Source organism: Coptis chinensis, chromosome 5, assembly GCF_015680905.1.
Source record: "Coptis chinensis isolate HL-2020 chromosome 5, ASM1568090v1, whole genome shotgun sequence".
Lineage (NCBI taxonomy): Eukaryota > Viridiplantae > Streptophyta > Magnoliopsida > Ranunculales > Ranunculaceae > Coptis > Coptis chinensis.
In genome coordinates, this window is record NC_141460.1 from 41,255,724 (window position 1) to 41,273,519 (window position 17,796).

General features: G+C 40.2%; 1 non-coding gene across 1 annotated transcript; it reads right to left on the reverse strand.

The window, feature by feature from the left end:
- Window positions 1–14,937: 14,937 nt before the first annotated feature.
- Window positions 14,938–15,041, reverse strand: LOC147497531 (small nucleolar RNA R71). Its single transcript, XR_015197304.1, has one exon. It is a non-coding gene; the product is annotated as a small nucleolar RNA R71 (small nucleolar RNA).
- Window positions 15,042–17,796: the final 2,755 nt, after the last annotated feature.

Below are 17,796 nucleotides of genomic sequence, written 5' to 3' on the forward strand. Positions count from 1 at the left end.
TTATACTACGTCATACACGTGAAAAAGAAACATAAAAATAAATAAATCCAACTATACGGACACTAGGAATCCTAGTCAGAATCTGTGCGTGACTCATCTCAAAGTCTAGAAGATCCTTCTCCTTGCTGATGTTGAGGCCTGGCATGTCTATCACTATGCGGGAGCGCGTCTTTAATGCTCTGCAGTGTTCTAGTGACACTGTGCTGAAAACGTCGCTGCTCCTGCTGGACGTTGCTCTTCTCTGAGGGTTCACTGTTTTGCTATGATGTTACCTTGAGTTTCCCTAAGCTGGTGGAGATATGAGTGCAGAATCCTCTGGCCTCAATGGAGGAAGTGAATTTCGTCCATGGGCTGAGTGAACTGTAGAGTGGCATTTTCGGTGAAGTAATCCACCTTCTCAGTCGGGCGTGCTTGCTCAGCGGCACTGGCTTCAGGTGGAAGCTATGACTTCTAGATGGAGTGGGCATAGATAGGACCTGTGGTAGCGTCCTTAACCTCCACTAGGTCCTCTGGTTCTTGGAACCCCCAGTGCTACATGATCTTGGTGATTGACTAGCACTGGTAGACGATGCAGAAGTTGTTCTTCTACTCTTGAAGAACCAATAAAAGATGAAGCATCGCATTACCTATATCCGAAGGCTTGGCCGAGCCTAGCAAGTTGTAAGCTGTCTACTGAGATACTACTAGCTGGTTCCTTCGTAGCGAACTCTAGTAAGCACAGTGAGACTTGGGGTTTTTAACCCACTCCCTCTAGAAGTGTCTCTACCATCATCACGTCGATGGTCTTTCTGTCTGGGGACTGTTCCGTATGAACATAGGCCTTCAGAGGAATCCCCAGAACACCACTCACCACCTCCTTGGTGAGCACTAGCGAGCAGCCATCCCTAACAACTGTAACACGGTCATCCTCCCCTCTAAGCATGAAATTATAAAATGAAAGAGTAAGAGAGGGAGAATACGCCGCCTCTTCTAACAAAACCAAGGGTTCCCATCCTCTTCTTCTGATCTTAGCCTTGAAATGCACTTCAAATAGATCGGAAATAGAAGATCGAGGTCTTGAAATTTTTGCTCTCGCACTATTTTAAGAATTCGAGCCATTTAAATTAGGGATTTGAAAAATTGGGGTTTTGAGTTGGAATGGGGCATGAATTTGGGGAAGGCGGTGAAAAAATTGAATGGTGGTTTGTCAGGGTGAGGTCGCGACAGCGAGTAAAGTAGGGGCGGGTGCGAGTCAAGTGGAGCGGCTAGGTGATAAGAGCCCAAAACTGTAGTTTTAACTCTGTAACAGTCATACTTTTAGACCAATTATGTGAGTAATAATTAAGAGTTAACACCGACACGTGTTTTATGCATTTCGTGCTTCAAAGTCCATTATGTGTAGAAATGTGCCACTTTAGCGAGATAAAGGAGCAAAGGTCGGTTACTAAGGAGTTCCATGATTAAAGGCCAAGATTCAAGAAGACAAAGCCATTCTAAAGCCCGGTCAAAGCTGAAAAGTCAAAGTCCACGCAGGCAGAAACAGTGCACAAAGTCAACAGAACTTCCGAAGACCATATCTTTGGACTCAGACCTTGGAATTGGGCCTACCTTATGTCAAAACGACCGTCTCGGAAAGAGCTTTCCAATGGTCTAAGCCTTGACCGAATCAGAGGAGCAAAAGTTGATGAAACGTCTGTTGAAGTGAACTGCAGCTGAAGAGGCCTTTTTGGACTGAAAGAATTGGGTTTTGGGCCTGATTCTCTGGCCCAAAACATGGCTCCAAGCCCATGCACGATTTTTGGATCTGAGAGTATAAAAACCAAAGCTTCACTCTTTGTTAATGGTAGATAGTTAGACCTAGATTAGAATTAGATTAGTTAGCCTCCATTAATGAGTTTTAGAACTTAGTTTTAGAATTTCATTTTTTGTTTTAGATTAATTTCTTGAATCATTGAATATCATCCATTAGATAAATAAAATATTTATTATTCTTGTCATTTCGATTTTTGTTATTTCAATCTATTAGATCTAGTTTTAATTATTATTGGTTACCATTTCTTAGTTGTTAATTAGAATTTAATTATTGTTTAATTTAGATTAGTAAATTTCGAATCTTGATATTATGTTTAGTTTAGATTCATATGGAAATGATTGCAGAATGATTCAAGGCTAAAACCTCCATTAGAGGGGTTGATGAAGCTTTGATGAAAACTTAGTGGTATAGTGTAGAAGCATTGTAGAATCTATTCCACTCTAGAAGGTCGTGATTCGCCATAAGAATGGGTGGACGACCTCACATGCTAGTTAATATTTGGTAGAAATGCCATGAACACTAGGGATTAGAACTCAAAATTCTTGCCGTAAGAACGTAAGAATCGAGATACAAGAATCTATGCTAGGTTATCAAGTTGGATTCGAGGTGGATTCAATTCCCCTCTAATCCTTTATCTAGATTCAAAAACAATCATATTTCCATAGCATTCGTAGTTTAAATTCAAATAATCAATTTCATATTGCATCGTAGTATAATTCCCCATCGTAAAACTCCCATTAGACTTAAGACCGATTAGTTAACTATGAAATCATTCCATGCTAGAGAACTAGGAGTGGAACGAATTTGTTACTCCACGCTATTTCGATAGAATTGAGAGTAGAAACTTTGATAAATATAGACTCATAATAGTTTTAGTTTACTTACGTTTTGAGTTTCATCGTTTATTTCGTAGGTAAGCTAATCATTTTTATGTTTATCAAATGGCGCCGCTGCCGGGGTAGTTGCACTTTAGCATTGGTTGTCCCATTTCACCCACCCACCCATGTTTGATTCATACTGTGGTTGTCCATTCCAGAGTTGAAAAAGTCCGGGCGAAATTACTGAGGCGAAGGCTTCTTTTGAGCGCTAACGACCTAACTAACTCATCGGCCCTCCTCGAGCGAACCGCCCCCCATGTGGAGCGTGACCGCCGCTTAAACTCTGGAATTTAAGATACATCGGCGTGACCGCTGCTTCTATGCGAAGCGACCCGCACCCTTAACAAAAATTTTTCGGATTTCGGCGGTTTGATTCAAACTTTGATCTTTCATATTTTTCGGTGTTCTAACCTCGCTATATACACGAACAAGCGTAAACAAGACGCTTATTCATAAGCGAAGCAAGGACGCAATCAGGTATTCCTTTCTTCCACACCTCGCTCTCTGTTAGAGGTTTATAGTAGTATATCGAGAATTGTTTGGAGTGTTGATGTGTTTAGCTAAGTTTGGTTTTAGCCTTGTATGAGATTAAGGTCGGCGGCGAACAAAAACACGAACGTAATTACACAACAACGCCAACAAACAAGTCTATCTAGTATACCACCCACTACACCTCTAGCTACTATTTCACACACATCACCGACACAATGCCCGACGAAGAAGAGAGAGGCCTCTCGACTTCTACAAAGCCTCGAGCGATAGCCCCAAATCTTGCATCGTTCTAGCGGACCGGTGAGGGGATTTTCGAATCCCTCCAAATATTTTTAATTTGTTACCCGTTTTACATGGATTAGACCATGAAAAACCTTATCAGCACATGCGTAGGATTGAACAAGTCCTAACAACATTCCACCATCCTACGGTTGGTACGGAACAAATTAAATTAAGGGTATTCCCTTTCACCTTAGCCGATAAGGCGGCGTCTTGGTTAACTGCCCAACCGCCCAATTTTGTGGACTCGTGGGCTAAACTTGTTCAACTGTTTATGGAACATTTTTACCCACCCTTAAAGACGGATGAGATGCTTTCCAAGATCCATTTCTTTTGACAAAATCCTCATGAATTATTTTCAGAGGCTTGGAATCGTTTCACCGATCTCCTTATAGAGTGTCCACATCATAACTTAGCGAAAGACACTTTAGTTCGTGCCTTTTTCAAAGGAGTTCTACACCACCATAAAGAAGTCCTTGACATAATGAATGGGGGTAGTTTCTTAAGCAAAGGAGCTTCGGAGGCTTATAAATTTTTAGAGGACCAAACTAAGCGAAATAACAATTGGGGGGGTAGTGACGATTACTCCCGCTCCGCTAGTTCTTCTTCAACAGGTTAAGGCTACCAGTATGTTTGAGGTTAAATCAGATCCTGAGCTTAAAACTCTAATTGAATCCCTCACAAAAAAGGTAGATGCCATTTCAGACAACAAAAGCCAATCCCCGTCATGAATGTAAATTCAAATCCATGTAGTTTCTGGTTGGAGCCCCGAAAGCATCCCGACTCCCATCGCCCTATAGTCTATGAACAGGGCTTGTTCCATTAATAGTGAACCTAACACCCCAGGAGACAAAATCACAACTTCGGGTTGGAGAAATAACCAAAATGTCACACCTCAAGCGGTACAATAACCAATATGTTAGGCTCTACGCACGCCTTTAACCAAGCCCCACTATGACAAGGGATGGTCGTGGGGAATTTTAATAATTATAACAACCAAGTGCAACCTCGACAAGGTCAAGAACAAGGTCAAAGTAGTTATAATAATTATAATGCTAGTAGAGGTATCGTTAGGTAAATAATAACTACCAAAATCCACCCATAAATAATTCACGTGAAATAGTTCCAAATCCACACCACCCGTGACTACTACACCCACACAACCGGATCGTCTTGACACCTTCATACAAGTGAGCCAAAAAACTTTTTTCCAAACCGGGGCTCAATCTAACCAAGCGGCTTCTACAACCGGTTAATAATTTAACCAAACAGTTGGCTCAAGATAAAGCCCAACCCAAAGGTGTGTTGCCAGTCACTTAAATACCTAATCCTAAAACAACAAATACAGCCTTTGAGGTAACCGATAATACTAGTAGTGAATATGAAAATGTAGGTGAGCTAAAGGCCATCACCACTCCGCTCGGGCAGAGTGGTTGATAACAAAGTAACTATGCCTATAGTTACCCCACCAAGAGTCCCTACACCGCTATATTACTAGATACCAAAATAAAAACTGAAGAGCCTACCATTGTAGAGGTACCGCCATACAACAAAACCTAAGAAACAGAAGCCACGGTTAAACACCCGTGTAATACCATTGCTAAATATAGACGTAAACCACCGTTTCCACAAAAATTAGCCATGTTAACTAGGGATACAAATTACGAGGAGATTAGGGATGTTTTAAGAATCTAACTATAAACCTTCCCTTCCTCGGCTATAAAAAGCTACCACACCATGCTAAGTTTCTTAAGGAATTGCGGTACTACTAGGCGTAAGACCAATATACCAAAAGACGCTTTTTAACAGAACAATTTCCAACTCTATTTGAACATAATGGAATTGTTAAGTACAAGGACCCTGGTCGTCCTACTGTACAATGCACCTTAGGAGATTCCTATACGACGACCGCGTTATTAGACTTGGGGGCTAGTGTAAACTTACTCCCGTTTTATTTGTATAGACAAATAGGTCTAGACGAGATGCAACCCACTAGAATGACGTGGCAATTAGCTGATCGGTCTATTAAGTATCCTAAGGGTGTCGTCGAAAATGTTCTGGTAAAAATTCAGGATTTTTACTATCCTGCTGATTTTGTCATCCTCGATATGTAAGTCGTTAATGACTCGTCCCGATCATCTTAGGGCGACCTTTTTTCTCGCAAACCGCCAATGCGCTCATTAATTGTCGCGATGGTTCAATGTCCATGTCTTTTGGCCATCTTGCTGTTGAAGTTAATGTTTTTAAAACAAAGACACGATTATCCGATTGCCTATGGATGGAGAGGTTAGCATGATCGAGAGTGTTGTTGCTCGAGATTATTTCAACAACACGTTCCCCGATAATCATATGCCCAAATTTCTTTCCTTTGGAAGTTCAGACTCAACATTTCCATCCATACACTAGTCGATACACACATATTACGGATGAGGATGAGATAGATGACTTTCTCAAAGATGTAGAGGACTATCATAGTAACGAGGATATGACCAATCTAGATGAGCAATTCGATGAGTTTCTTCAAGAAGGTGATGAATCACCCTATCAAGAACTACTTTGCACAACATCCACCTCGATTCCCCTCCTTCCACCCTTTCAAAGGAATCTCGAGTTTGCACTCGATCCTTTTGTTTCTCCCTTGCTCCATAATTTTTTAAATCCACCTGGTAAACAAATACTACAGAAGGACAAACCACTTGACACCTTCATTTTTCAGAATTGAGGCAGTCCCCTACACACAATAATGAATGAGTTTTGTGCTAAAACCACATTCTCATTGTTTACAGGCTGTCTTTCTACAACTTATCCATATCCACCATATTCTTAACAACTATTCACTTTTCCACACTTATTTACTAGAACACCCACTCATTCAAAAATGAAAAATAAGGTGCATGATAGGTTACATAATAGGGTTATCTGACTTCGCTTTCATTTCACTAGGTTGAGTCATAGGAAATGTTGGTGCTTGATTGTGTTTGGATATGTTTTCTGTGATATTTATTTATGGAATGATCCACAATTATTTCGGTTGTTGATATATGATAAACTGCATGTTCATACATACGTCTAGATAAAGTCTCGAGTATCTGACTATAAACGACTCAACTTTTGTGGTTGGTGCATTTCCTTTCATTTCCATATATTGGTGAGTGCACCATTAAGGTAACTGGGCCCTCCCTATGGAGTGTGTGGCTGTAAGTACCGGATCCTAAGTCCACGTTTAAACATAATTCACGTTTTCCACTCTTGCATGTTTTCTCGTTTTTTTTTTTTTGAGTCATGTTTTCTATGGGGTGAATTATGTCTTTATTGTTTATTGTTTTTACTTTTAAAATTAAAATATATATATATATATATATATATATATATATATATATATAAAGAATAAAGAATAAACATAGTAACCTAGGAAGTCTCTCGAACTGACTTTAAAAAGACCATCGCTAAAACAAATTTTCTAAGCTTCGTTGTAAAAATTTATTTTGGGGTGGGGGGTGTTCGTGTTTCCGCACTAAATATTTATGTCCCATTAGAGTTGCTTAGGCCGCTTTTATTGTATTACGATTCGGGTTGACATAATCCATGAATTTAGAGTTCAATTGTTCGCGTGATAACGTAAGTCATGCACGCGACTTCGAGGCATTTTCCACTATCTTATATCTCATCCATGGTCGGAATAGAGTGTTTTATGGATCATTGGATTGGAAATTCTCTCCTGATCATTTCCATATCTCATTCGCAAAAAAATCGGACCGTAACGGCGGCAATTTTGATTTGAAGTTTCGCGAAAAATAGGAAAAAAATCACAAATTTCGATTTTGGGCTTGGGCCCAACCCAGCCCAACCCAACCCATACCATCGATCGACCGCGACGCTTTTACCTTAGCCAACAGTCGCGATCTTCTTCCTCCATTCCGCCATTAATGCCCAAAAGATTGAAACAAATTAAAAAAAAAAAAAAATTAAAAAGAAAAACAATTAACCCATGCCCACAATCAACTCTCTAACTCCAAATCTTCTCTTAAACCATACCCACACCACCTCCACCAATTCAAACCACCAAAACCACCAAAAAATTAAAAATTCAAAGCTGCCACCACCACATACCACCACCACCATCGTTTTGATCGGTGAGTCGTTCCTCATTACTCCCTGCACCTTCTACAAACACCAAATCATATTCAAACTTCCAATGGCTCAACAACGCCAAATTTTACCGAGCAAGCTTTTTGCCGCCGACCACTTCGCTACCGCTTTACGGTGACGAGATGATCGGTCGAGATTGGAGTAGCTTGTGGTATTTCGACTGAAGCCTATTACCACGAGGACTTAGTCCGACGGTTCTACGATCTGAGGGAGTTGGAAGGGACGAGGATTTTTTGTAGTTGCGGGCGAAGAGGGAAGGAAGTGACGATCGGGTTGTTGGTCGAGATTCTAGGCATTCCTAGAATCCATCCGATGTCACCCCGCAGGAGTCCCAACATAATGGGGTAGAGCCATTGATGCACGAGATAGTTATTGAGGCGACTACAACGCGAGATCGTGATTGTGTTCGATTGATTTCCCTTAGGACCAACCAACCGGTACAACCCGGTGGATTGGTCCGGACGCGCCGAGGGAAGGGAAGGTCAAACGACATCGGCCCGAATCTGCCTCCACATCTTATGGATACTCCGGGGAGCGGAAGTATGACTTCGTGATCTTAGAGTTTTACCGAGCATGATTAGGGGAGTAGGGGAGGTCTGTTGGCCCTCTCCCCTGTGTTGATAACAAAGATCATCTTTGAAGTTGAGCAAAGCGACTCCAGCGATCGATCGGACATACATCACCCTCCACCGTAACCCTCGCATCTATAAGGAGTGTGTCCAACGGGTTTGGAGATTGGCTGAGGATAGAGAAGAAGAAGAAGAGGATGGTGGAGCTGAGAATGAAGAGGAGGCGGGGGAAATCAGGATGGCCTCGGAGGATGAGGAGGACTTGACGTGTTTTGACACGGATGCCTTGGAGAGGTCCGGTCGATCTAACGCATGGCTGTGATCCATCATGGCATGCGTTCGCTCAACACTATCTGTGAAGACCTCCGGACTTGACAGGCAACGATGCATCATAACTTCGAGCTCCGTACCCAGAGAGAGGACGAGAGGTGGGAACAGATGAGGGCCGAGCTAGAAGCTCAGCGCCAGTTCCGGGACGAGATGCTGACACGATTCCCACCTCACGGGGACTCTCCTTCTGAGGATACACCCTCGAGACACGAGCCGCCCGCCACGAAAAGGCTAATGGTGCGGGTCCATCAGAGCTCAGAGCAGATCTCGGACCATGTGCCCTCTTTACCGGCCCGAGTAGCTAGGGATAGTATAGTTTGATGTTTGATGTTTTATTTGTAGTTTCATTACTGTCATTTATTTTTATGTAAGTTTCTTTCCGTAAGTTGAATTTTGTAGTGAAATGTACACCGCATGAATTATTGTTAATATAATGGGTTATTTTCATTATGCGTGGTTGTTTAATATTGACCCCACCTTCCCAACTTGTTTGGGGGTGATTTTATCTATTCCAGCATGATTTTTATATAACCCTCGTGTTAGAATTTATTGCGGAGTCAAGGTGAAAATATGGCTGTTTAGGCATATATATGAATAAGTATCATGGTAGGATGAAATCTAGATTAAATAGGTACATTCTATCATAAAATCAACCTAAAAGATACTGGGTTTGAATTAGAATCAAGGAAATGAGTTGTTTTTGTTTTCGGGTTTGGAAATTTTAGGATTTCCGGAAACTGCCGTAATTAGTTTTGGCAACTTCCCGATCCATTTTAGCAACTTTAAACCTATATAAACTTGATACAATCTATCCTCACAACTCACACTACACCTAAACTCCATCACTCACCTTTCACTCCCGCGATTCCCTCGTTTCGGCTCATTTTCCGAAGTTTCAGAACTCGAAGCGCTTTCAAGGCTTCTACTGTGAGCGCACTTTCGACTCAGATATTTTTTTCTGAGTTTTTGTCGAGGCCGCCAAGCCGAGCTGAAAGCGACCCATGCTCAAACACTGGAAATTTCAATTTCTTTAGAGCGGGCTCTACTTTCTATCAGAGCCTTTTTTACCGACTTCCGTGGACCAGGAAATTTCCAGTTTTTCGTGCGTAGTATCCGGATCATTCGCAGCTATTCCAAAGCGTAATTTTGAGATGACATCTCCAACATTGATACCGGAACAGTCTTTCGAAGATTTGTTCCAAAGCACTACTTATGGTGCTTGGTTTCGCGAAGCGATCACATTCGTTGGCTGGGAGCCGCTTATGGTAAGACCGGATGCACTTTATTCTCCAACACTAGCATCTTATTTTTACGATAACTGCATTTTCTTTGAAAGACCAGATGGAGAACAAGTGTTCTCCATCAACATTGATAATGAACCAATGGAAATTACCAGGTTCTTGCTAGCATTTGTTCTTGGACTTGCTATGCCCGCTGAAATACAAGACCCATGGTGCTATTGGGTCGATAATATGTATGTCTACACTTACGAGTTTTTGCATGAGTATGATGGCGGGCATTTTCCATATTAAGGACCAAGGAGAATATAACGCGTCACCTTTGGTAGCCCGGTCCATGAACATAGGAACTATTATGTTTTGGATCATGCTAAACATTTTAGGGAATGACGTTTTTTCTTCCGTGAATGATGCCACTTGCAGCGTCTTCCTTGCTTTAGCCACGGGACGTATGTGTCATGACCTTCCCCGAACCTTGATGTCTAGTTTAGCTCGATCCCATAGCATGAGGCATAAGTACCTTCTTATGCCCGTTCTAGTTTCTCGTATTATGCTATGTTTCTTTTTCCTCGCTTTTTTGTACACGCTTCACGGATTGGATTACGGTTGATAATCGCACGACCCACCAATAGTATTATTCGATCTTTCCCGTAATGACTTGGCAAGGGTGGAGGAGGATACAACCTCATATGGTTGCACCCTACACCTGTCGCACTCAAGTGGCTCTTAATAGGTTAGCAATAATAGATGATAAATGGCGGGAAGCATGGCAAATTATCATGGCATGGCAGATTTGAAGGAACCTCACTTCTTTATGGAAGAAGAGAATGAGGAAGATGACGAGTAACGGGGGGATAAGGTAAGTTTCATTCTAGTTAGTGTCTGCTTATGTCCCAAGCAATTTCATTCTTCTTAACCCCATAATGGGTAGAACTTCAGATAGAGTTGTGTCGGCTTTTATTTCCTATATTAGTACGTTTCTAACCTTGTTTTCTGTGATGTTCCTAAATTTCACGCTTCAATCAATGGTATTTTTCCTACCCTCTTTATTTAAATGCTTTGAGGACAAAGCATGCTTTTTTTGGGGGCATAGAAACACGTGTAATTAAGGCATCTGTTAGGATATAGATAGAATTAATATGCATTTGTTTTCTAGTTAAAATTTTAAAAATTCAAAAATATAAATAAATAAGTTCATGCTATACACTTAGGAATAGTGGTATTGTTTTCCTTCTCTATGCTCTTAACAATCTAGAAGTCTCAATGAGCTTTTGCATCGGAATAATTGTTAGAAACTTAGGTTAATATATAGGTAATAATCTTTGCATCTATCTATAAATATATTACATGAGTATCTATGATTGTTAGCAAGAAGTTTTCAAATCTAGGCTAGAGTACTTATTCTACAAATCCTGCGGAGAATATAGCCTAAAGCCTTTATATGAGTTTAAACATTTGAGAAATGACACAAGGGAGAAGTAAAATCCGGATAGAGATATCACACGCCCACTTGCTTGATCACTATGCCATATCCTAAGCGAGAATTTAGGCCCTCTTTGGATCGATATAGCCCGTAAATTCAAACTTATGAATTATTTTCCGCTTAGTCCCTCCGAGCCTTTCTTTAGCCTTCCATAAACCACAATTCCTTTACCCCGCGTTACAAAAACAAAACAAAATAAAAATTCAACCCACCCAATTTAGAATAAGTCCGAGAATAAAATGAGGAAGAAAGAAGAAGAGAAAAAACTGTGTAAACAAAAAAGTTAGTTAATTGCTTCGTAAAATAAAGAAAAGAAGTTTCCATCCAAGAAAAGAAAAATAAAAATAGAAATAAAATAAAACTCCAATAAAAGGGAGTCAAAAGCCAAAAAAAAAAAAAAAAAAAAAAAAAAAAAAAAGAAAAAAATATGGCTAAGGATGGAAACAAAGTGTAGAAGCAAAAGTAAATAACAAGGTTTTTCTAATTACATAATATGAAGACTCTATTATCTCAGACTTGTCCTTTTTAAATATCCATTTCCTTCCTTCTTAAACCATCTCCTAATCCCCCGCAACACCTAATAAAGACCTCTAGCTCAATTAGGAATAGGCTAGTGTGATAGTAAGTGGCAGATGTGTTTGATCGACTCAGCTTTCCTTGTTGTCATTGAGATTGTAAGGTAAAGTGTGCCCCATTGACATTAATCGAGTAAATTTAAACTTGAGTGGAAAAATCAGAGTGTTGTATCTTGACTATTATTGTGAGAAACCTACTTAAGGACGCTTATTTCGAAGTTTTTAAACGGACGCTAGACATTTCATAGTATTACCCATTGTATATATGTTTATTATAGATGATTGATTATTATGCATATATTAGGTTAGGTTTTTGACTTGGTTATTCTTGTTCATAGCTAGTGAGATGTATAGATAGTTTGGAGCATGAATAAGGAAACAATAGTTTTATTTCTTAGTCATTGTAGTATAGATGAAGTTTGTGAGTACCTTCACTGGAAAACTCTCACGAGGCTATAACTCGTCCACTATGGAATTCCTAGTGGTTTAAGGCCTTGTTGCATATGGTCAATGCAATCGCACTCGGCGAAACGAGAAGTAGATAGAACTCCAATTTTGGTCACTTATGTTAATTTCTCATCTTTGCTTGAGGACAAGCAAAATGCTGTTTGGGGGTGGTTTGATAAGAGCCCAAAACTGTAGTTTTAACCCCGTAATGAGACATACCTTTAGACCAATTATGTGAGTAATAATTAAGAGTTAACACCGACATGTTTTATGCATTTCGGGCTTCAAAGTCCATTATGTGTAGAAATGTGCCACTTTAGCGAGATAAAGAAGTAGAAGAGGTCGGGTTACTAAGGAGTTCCGTGATTAAAGGCCAAGTTTCTAGAAGACAAAGTTTTTCCAAAAGCCCGGCCAAAAGCTGAAAAGTCGACGGGCGTAAAACAAAGACACAAAGTCGTGAGAACTTCCAAAGGCCATATCTTTGGACTCAGACCTCGGAATGGGGCCTACCTTATGTCAAAACGACCGAATCGGAAAGAGCTTTCCAATGGTCTAAGTCTTGATCCAATCAGAGGAGCAGAAGTAGATGAAAAGTCTATTGAAGCCAACTGCAACTGAAGAGGCCTTTTTGGACTGAAAGAATTGGGTTTTGGGCCTGATTCTCGCCCAAAACATGGCTCCAAGCCCATGCACGATTTTTGATCTGAATGTATAAAACAAAAGCTTAATTCTTTGTTAATGGTAGATAGTTAGACCTAGAAATAGATTAGATTAGTAGCCTCCATTAAGGAATTCTAGATCTAGTTTTCATGTAGATTAATTAAGTTTAGTTCCATTTCAATTATTGTATTAGATTAAATCTTTGAATCTTGTTCTTCATTTTGATTAGGTCAATAAAGTAGTATTTCTATCAACTTCAATTTTTGTCATTTCCATTTTTAGATCCAATTTCAATTTCTGTCCTTATTGCATTTTAGTCATTAAATTAGATTTCATTATTGTTTAATTAAGTAAATTTCAATTCTTTATATTATGTTTAGTGTTAATTTAATCGAAATGATTATGTAATGATTCTCGGCTAAACCTCCATTTGAGGGGGTTGAGAAGCCTTGATGAAAGCTTGATTCCGATTAACGTAGATTCGTCGTAATTTCTTTTCCACTCTAGAAACGTTTAGTTCACCATGAGAATGGGTTTAATCGTTCACATGCTAGTTATTAATTGGTAGAAATGCCATGTGTAATTAGGGATTAGGAAGAACCAATTGTTTGCGAAGCAGTTCAATTCGGATTACTTGACGATTTGTAGTTAATGGGATTAAGTCGAAGTTAAGGTGGAATCAATTCCCCTCTAACTCCTTATCATCGAATCAACGAAGCATTCCCTTAGTTATTCCCATCATCGACTAGTTGCATTTCGTGGGTAGTTGCATCGTAGTCTAGTTGCCTTTTTTAAGTAAATCTCTCATTAGACTTTAAGTAGAGTACTTAACACGTGAGAACACAAATCATGGAAGGACTAGGAGTGGAACGAATCACTCTACTCCACTATATCTCATAGACTTGAGAGTAGAATCTTTGATAAAACATAGACCCATAAGTTTAAGTTTAGTTTTACTTGTGTTTAGAGTTCATCGCTTTATTTCAGAGGTAAAACTATCGTTTTACTATTATCAAATGGCTTCACCGCCATCTTAGTTTCACTTTCATTATTGTTTTCGTGAGTAGTGTTAGTAATCGTTCTTAAAGTCCCATTTCACCCACCCACCCATGTTTGATTCATCGTGGTTGTCCATTTCAGAGTCGAAAAACTTCGGGCCAAAATTACACCGAATACAAGGCTTTCCTTTGACCCGACCACCCCTAATTCATCGGCCCTCGAGCCGCCCCCCCCATGTGGACCACCTTAAACTCTGGAATTCTAAGATACAATCGAGCCGATCCGCTTCTTATGCGGCGCGACCGCCTTCTTTAACAAAATTTTTGGATTTCGGCCAGCGGTTTTGATTCGAACTTTGATCTTTCATATTTTTCAGGTGTTCTAACCTCGCTATATACATTGAACAAGCGTAAACAAGATGCTATTCATAAAGCGAAGCAAGGACGCAATCAGGTATTCCTTTCTTACACACCTCGCTATCCCGTTAGAGGTTTATACTAGTATATCGAATTATTTGGAGTGTTGATGTGTTTAGCTAAGTTTGGTTTTAGCCTTGTATGAGATTAAGGTCCGGCGAACAAAAACACGAACGTAATTACAAAACAACGCCAACAAACAAGTCTATCTAGTATACCACCCACTACACCTCTAGCTACTATTTCACACACATCACCCGACACAATGCCCGACGAAGAGAGAGGCCTCTCTCTAACTTCTACAAAGCCTTGGCGATAGCCCCAAATCTTGCATCGTTCTAGCAGACCAGTGGGATTTTCGAATCCTCCAAATATTTTAATTTGTTACCCGCTTTTCATGGATTAGACCATGAAAAACCTTATCGCACACGCGTAGGATTGAACAAGTCCTAACAACATTCCACCATCCTACGGTTGGTACGGAACAAATTAAATTAAGGGTATTCCCTTTCACCTTAGCCCGATAAGGGCGGCCTTGGTTAACGCCTAAAGCCCAATTTTGTGGACTCGTGGGCTAAACTTGTTCAGCTGTTTATGGAACATTTTTACCCACTCCTAAAGACGGATGAGATGTTTTCCAAGATCTATTTCTTTCGACAAAATCCTCATGAAACATTTTCAGAGGCTTGGAATTGTTTCACCGATCTCCTTATAGAGTGTCCACATCATAACTTAGCTTAAAGACACGTTAGTTCGCGGCCTTTTCAAAGGACTTCTACACCACCATAAAGAAGTCCTTGACATAATGAATGGGGGTAGTTTCTTAAGCAAAGGAGCTTGGGAGGCTTATAAATTTTTAGAGGACCAAACTAAGTTTAAATAACAACCGGGGGTAGTGACGATTACTCCCGGCCCGCTAGTTCTTCTTCAACAGATTAAGGCTACCACCCGGTATGTTTGAGGTTAAATCAGATCTTGAGCTTAAAACTCTAATTGAATCCCTCACAAAAAGGTAGAGGCCATTTACAGACAAAAGCCAATCCCCATCATGAATGTAAATTCAAATCCATGTAGTTTCGGTTGAGCCCCGAGCATCCCGACTCCCACGCCCTATAGCCTATGAACAGGTTTGTTCCATTAATAGTGAACCTAACGCCCCTTGGAGACAAAATCCCAACTTCGGGTTGGAGAAATAACCAAAACGCCACACCTCAAGGGTACAATAACCAATATGTTAGGCCTACGCACGCGGCTTTAACCAAGCCCCACTACGACAAGGACAGTGGTCGTGGGAATTTTAATAATTATAACAACCAAGTGCAACCTCGACAAGGTCAAGCACAAGGTCAAAGTAGTTATAATAATTATAATGCTAGTAGAGGTATCGTTCGGTAAATAATAACTACCAAAATCCACCCATAAATAATTCACGTGGAAATAGTTCCAGTCCACCACCCCGGACTACTACACCTTACACAACGGATCGTCTTGACACCTTCATACAAGTGAGGCAAAAACTTTTCCAAACCATGGCTCAATCTAACCACCCTTTCGACAATCAGTTAATAATTTAACCAAAAGCGGTTGGCTTTTAAGATAAAGCCCAACCCAAAGGTGTGTTGCCAGGTCACGAAATACCTAATCCTAAAACAACAAATACAGCCTTTGAGGTAACCGATAATACTAGTAGTGAATATGAAAATGTAGGTGAGCTAAAGGCCATCACCACTCTCCGTTCTGGCAGAGTGGTTGATAACAAAGTAACTATGCCTATAGTTACCCCACCAGTAGCCCCTACACCTGCTATATTACTAGATACTGAAATAGAAACTGAAGAGCCTACCACTGTAGAGGTACCAGTTACAACAAAACCTAAGAAACAGGAAGCCACGGTTAAACACCTGGTAACACCATTGCTAAATATAAGTAAAACCACCGTTTCCACAAAAATTAGCCATGTTAACTAGGGATACAAATTACGAGGAGATTAGGGATGTTTTAAGAATCTAACTATAAACCTTCCCTTCCTCAAGCTATAAAAAGCTACCACACCATGCTAAGTTTCTTAAGGAATTGTGTACTACTAGGCGTAAGACCAATATACCAAAAAGAGCCTTTTTTAATGTAACAATTCCCAACTCTATCTCAACATAATGGAATTGTTAAGTACAAGGGGTTAGCCCCATCAGACAATGCACCTTAGGAGATCCTATATACGGACGACCGCGTTATTAGACTTGGGGGCTAGTGTAAACTTACCCCGCTTTTATTTGTATAGACAAATAGGTCTAGACGAGATGCAACCCACTAGAATGACGTTGCAATTAGCTCGATCGGTCTATTAAGTATAGTAAGGGTGTCGTCGAAAATGTTCTCGTAAAAATTCAGGATTTTTACTATCCGACTGATTTTGTCATCCTCGATACGTAAGTCGGATTAATGACTCTGTCCCGATCATCTTAGGGCTGACCTTTTCTCGCAACCGCGCCAATGCGCTCATTAATTGCTGCGATGGTTCAATGTCTATGTCTTTTGGCCATCTTGCTGTTGAAGTCAATGTTTTAAAACAAAGACACACATTACCCGATTCGCCTATGGATGGAGAGGTTAGCATGATCGAGGCGTCATTTTCGAGATTATTTCAACAACAACACGTTCCTCGATAATCATATGCCCAAAGTTCTTTCCTTTGGAAGTTTAGATCCAACATTTCCATCCCTACACTAGTCGATACACATATTACGGATGAGGATGAGATAGATGACTTTCTCAAAGATGTAGATGACTATCATAGTAATGAGGATATGACCAATCTAGATGAGCAATTGATGAGTTTCTTCGAGAAGGTGATGAATCGCCCTATCAAGAACTACTTTTGCACAACATCCACCTCGATTCCCCTCCTTCCACCCTTTCAAAGGAATCTCGAGTTTGCACTCGATCCTTTTGTTTCTCCCGGTGCTACATAATTTTTTAAATCCACCTAGTAAACAACTACGCCGGAAGGACAAACCATTTGACACCTTCATTTTCAGAATTGAGCAGTTTACACACACAATGAATCGGGTTTTGTGCTAAAACCACATCCTCATTGTTTACGGGGCTGTCTTTTACAACTTATCCATATCCACCATATTCTCCACAACCATTCACTTTTCCACACTTATTTACTAGAACACCCACTCATTCAAAAATGAAAAATAAGGTGCATGATAGGTTACATAATAGGGTTATCCGACTTCGTTTTCATTTCACTAGGTTGAGTCATAGGAAATCTTGGTGCTTGATTGTATTTGGATATGTTTTCTGTGATATTTATTTTTGGAATGATCCACAATTATTTTGGTTGTTGATATACGATAAACTGCATGTTCATACATACGTCTAGATAAAGTCTCGAGTATCTGACTATAAACGACTCAACTTTTGTGTTTGGTGCATTTCCTTTCATTTCTATATATTGGTGAGTGCACCATTAAGGTAACCGGC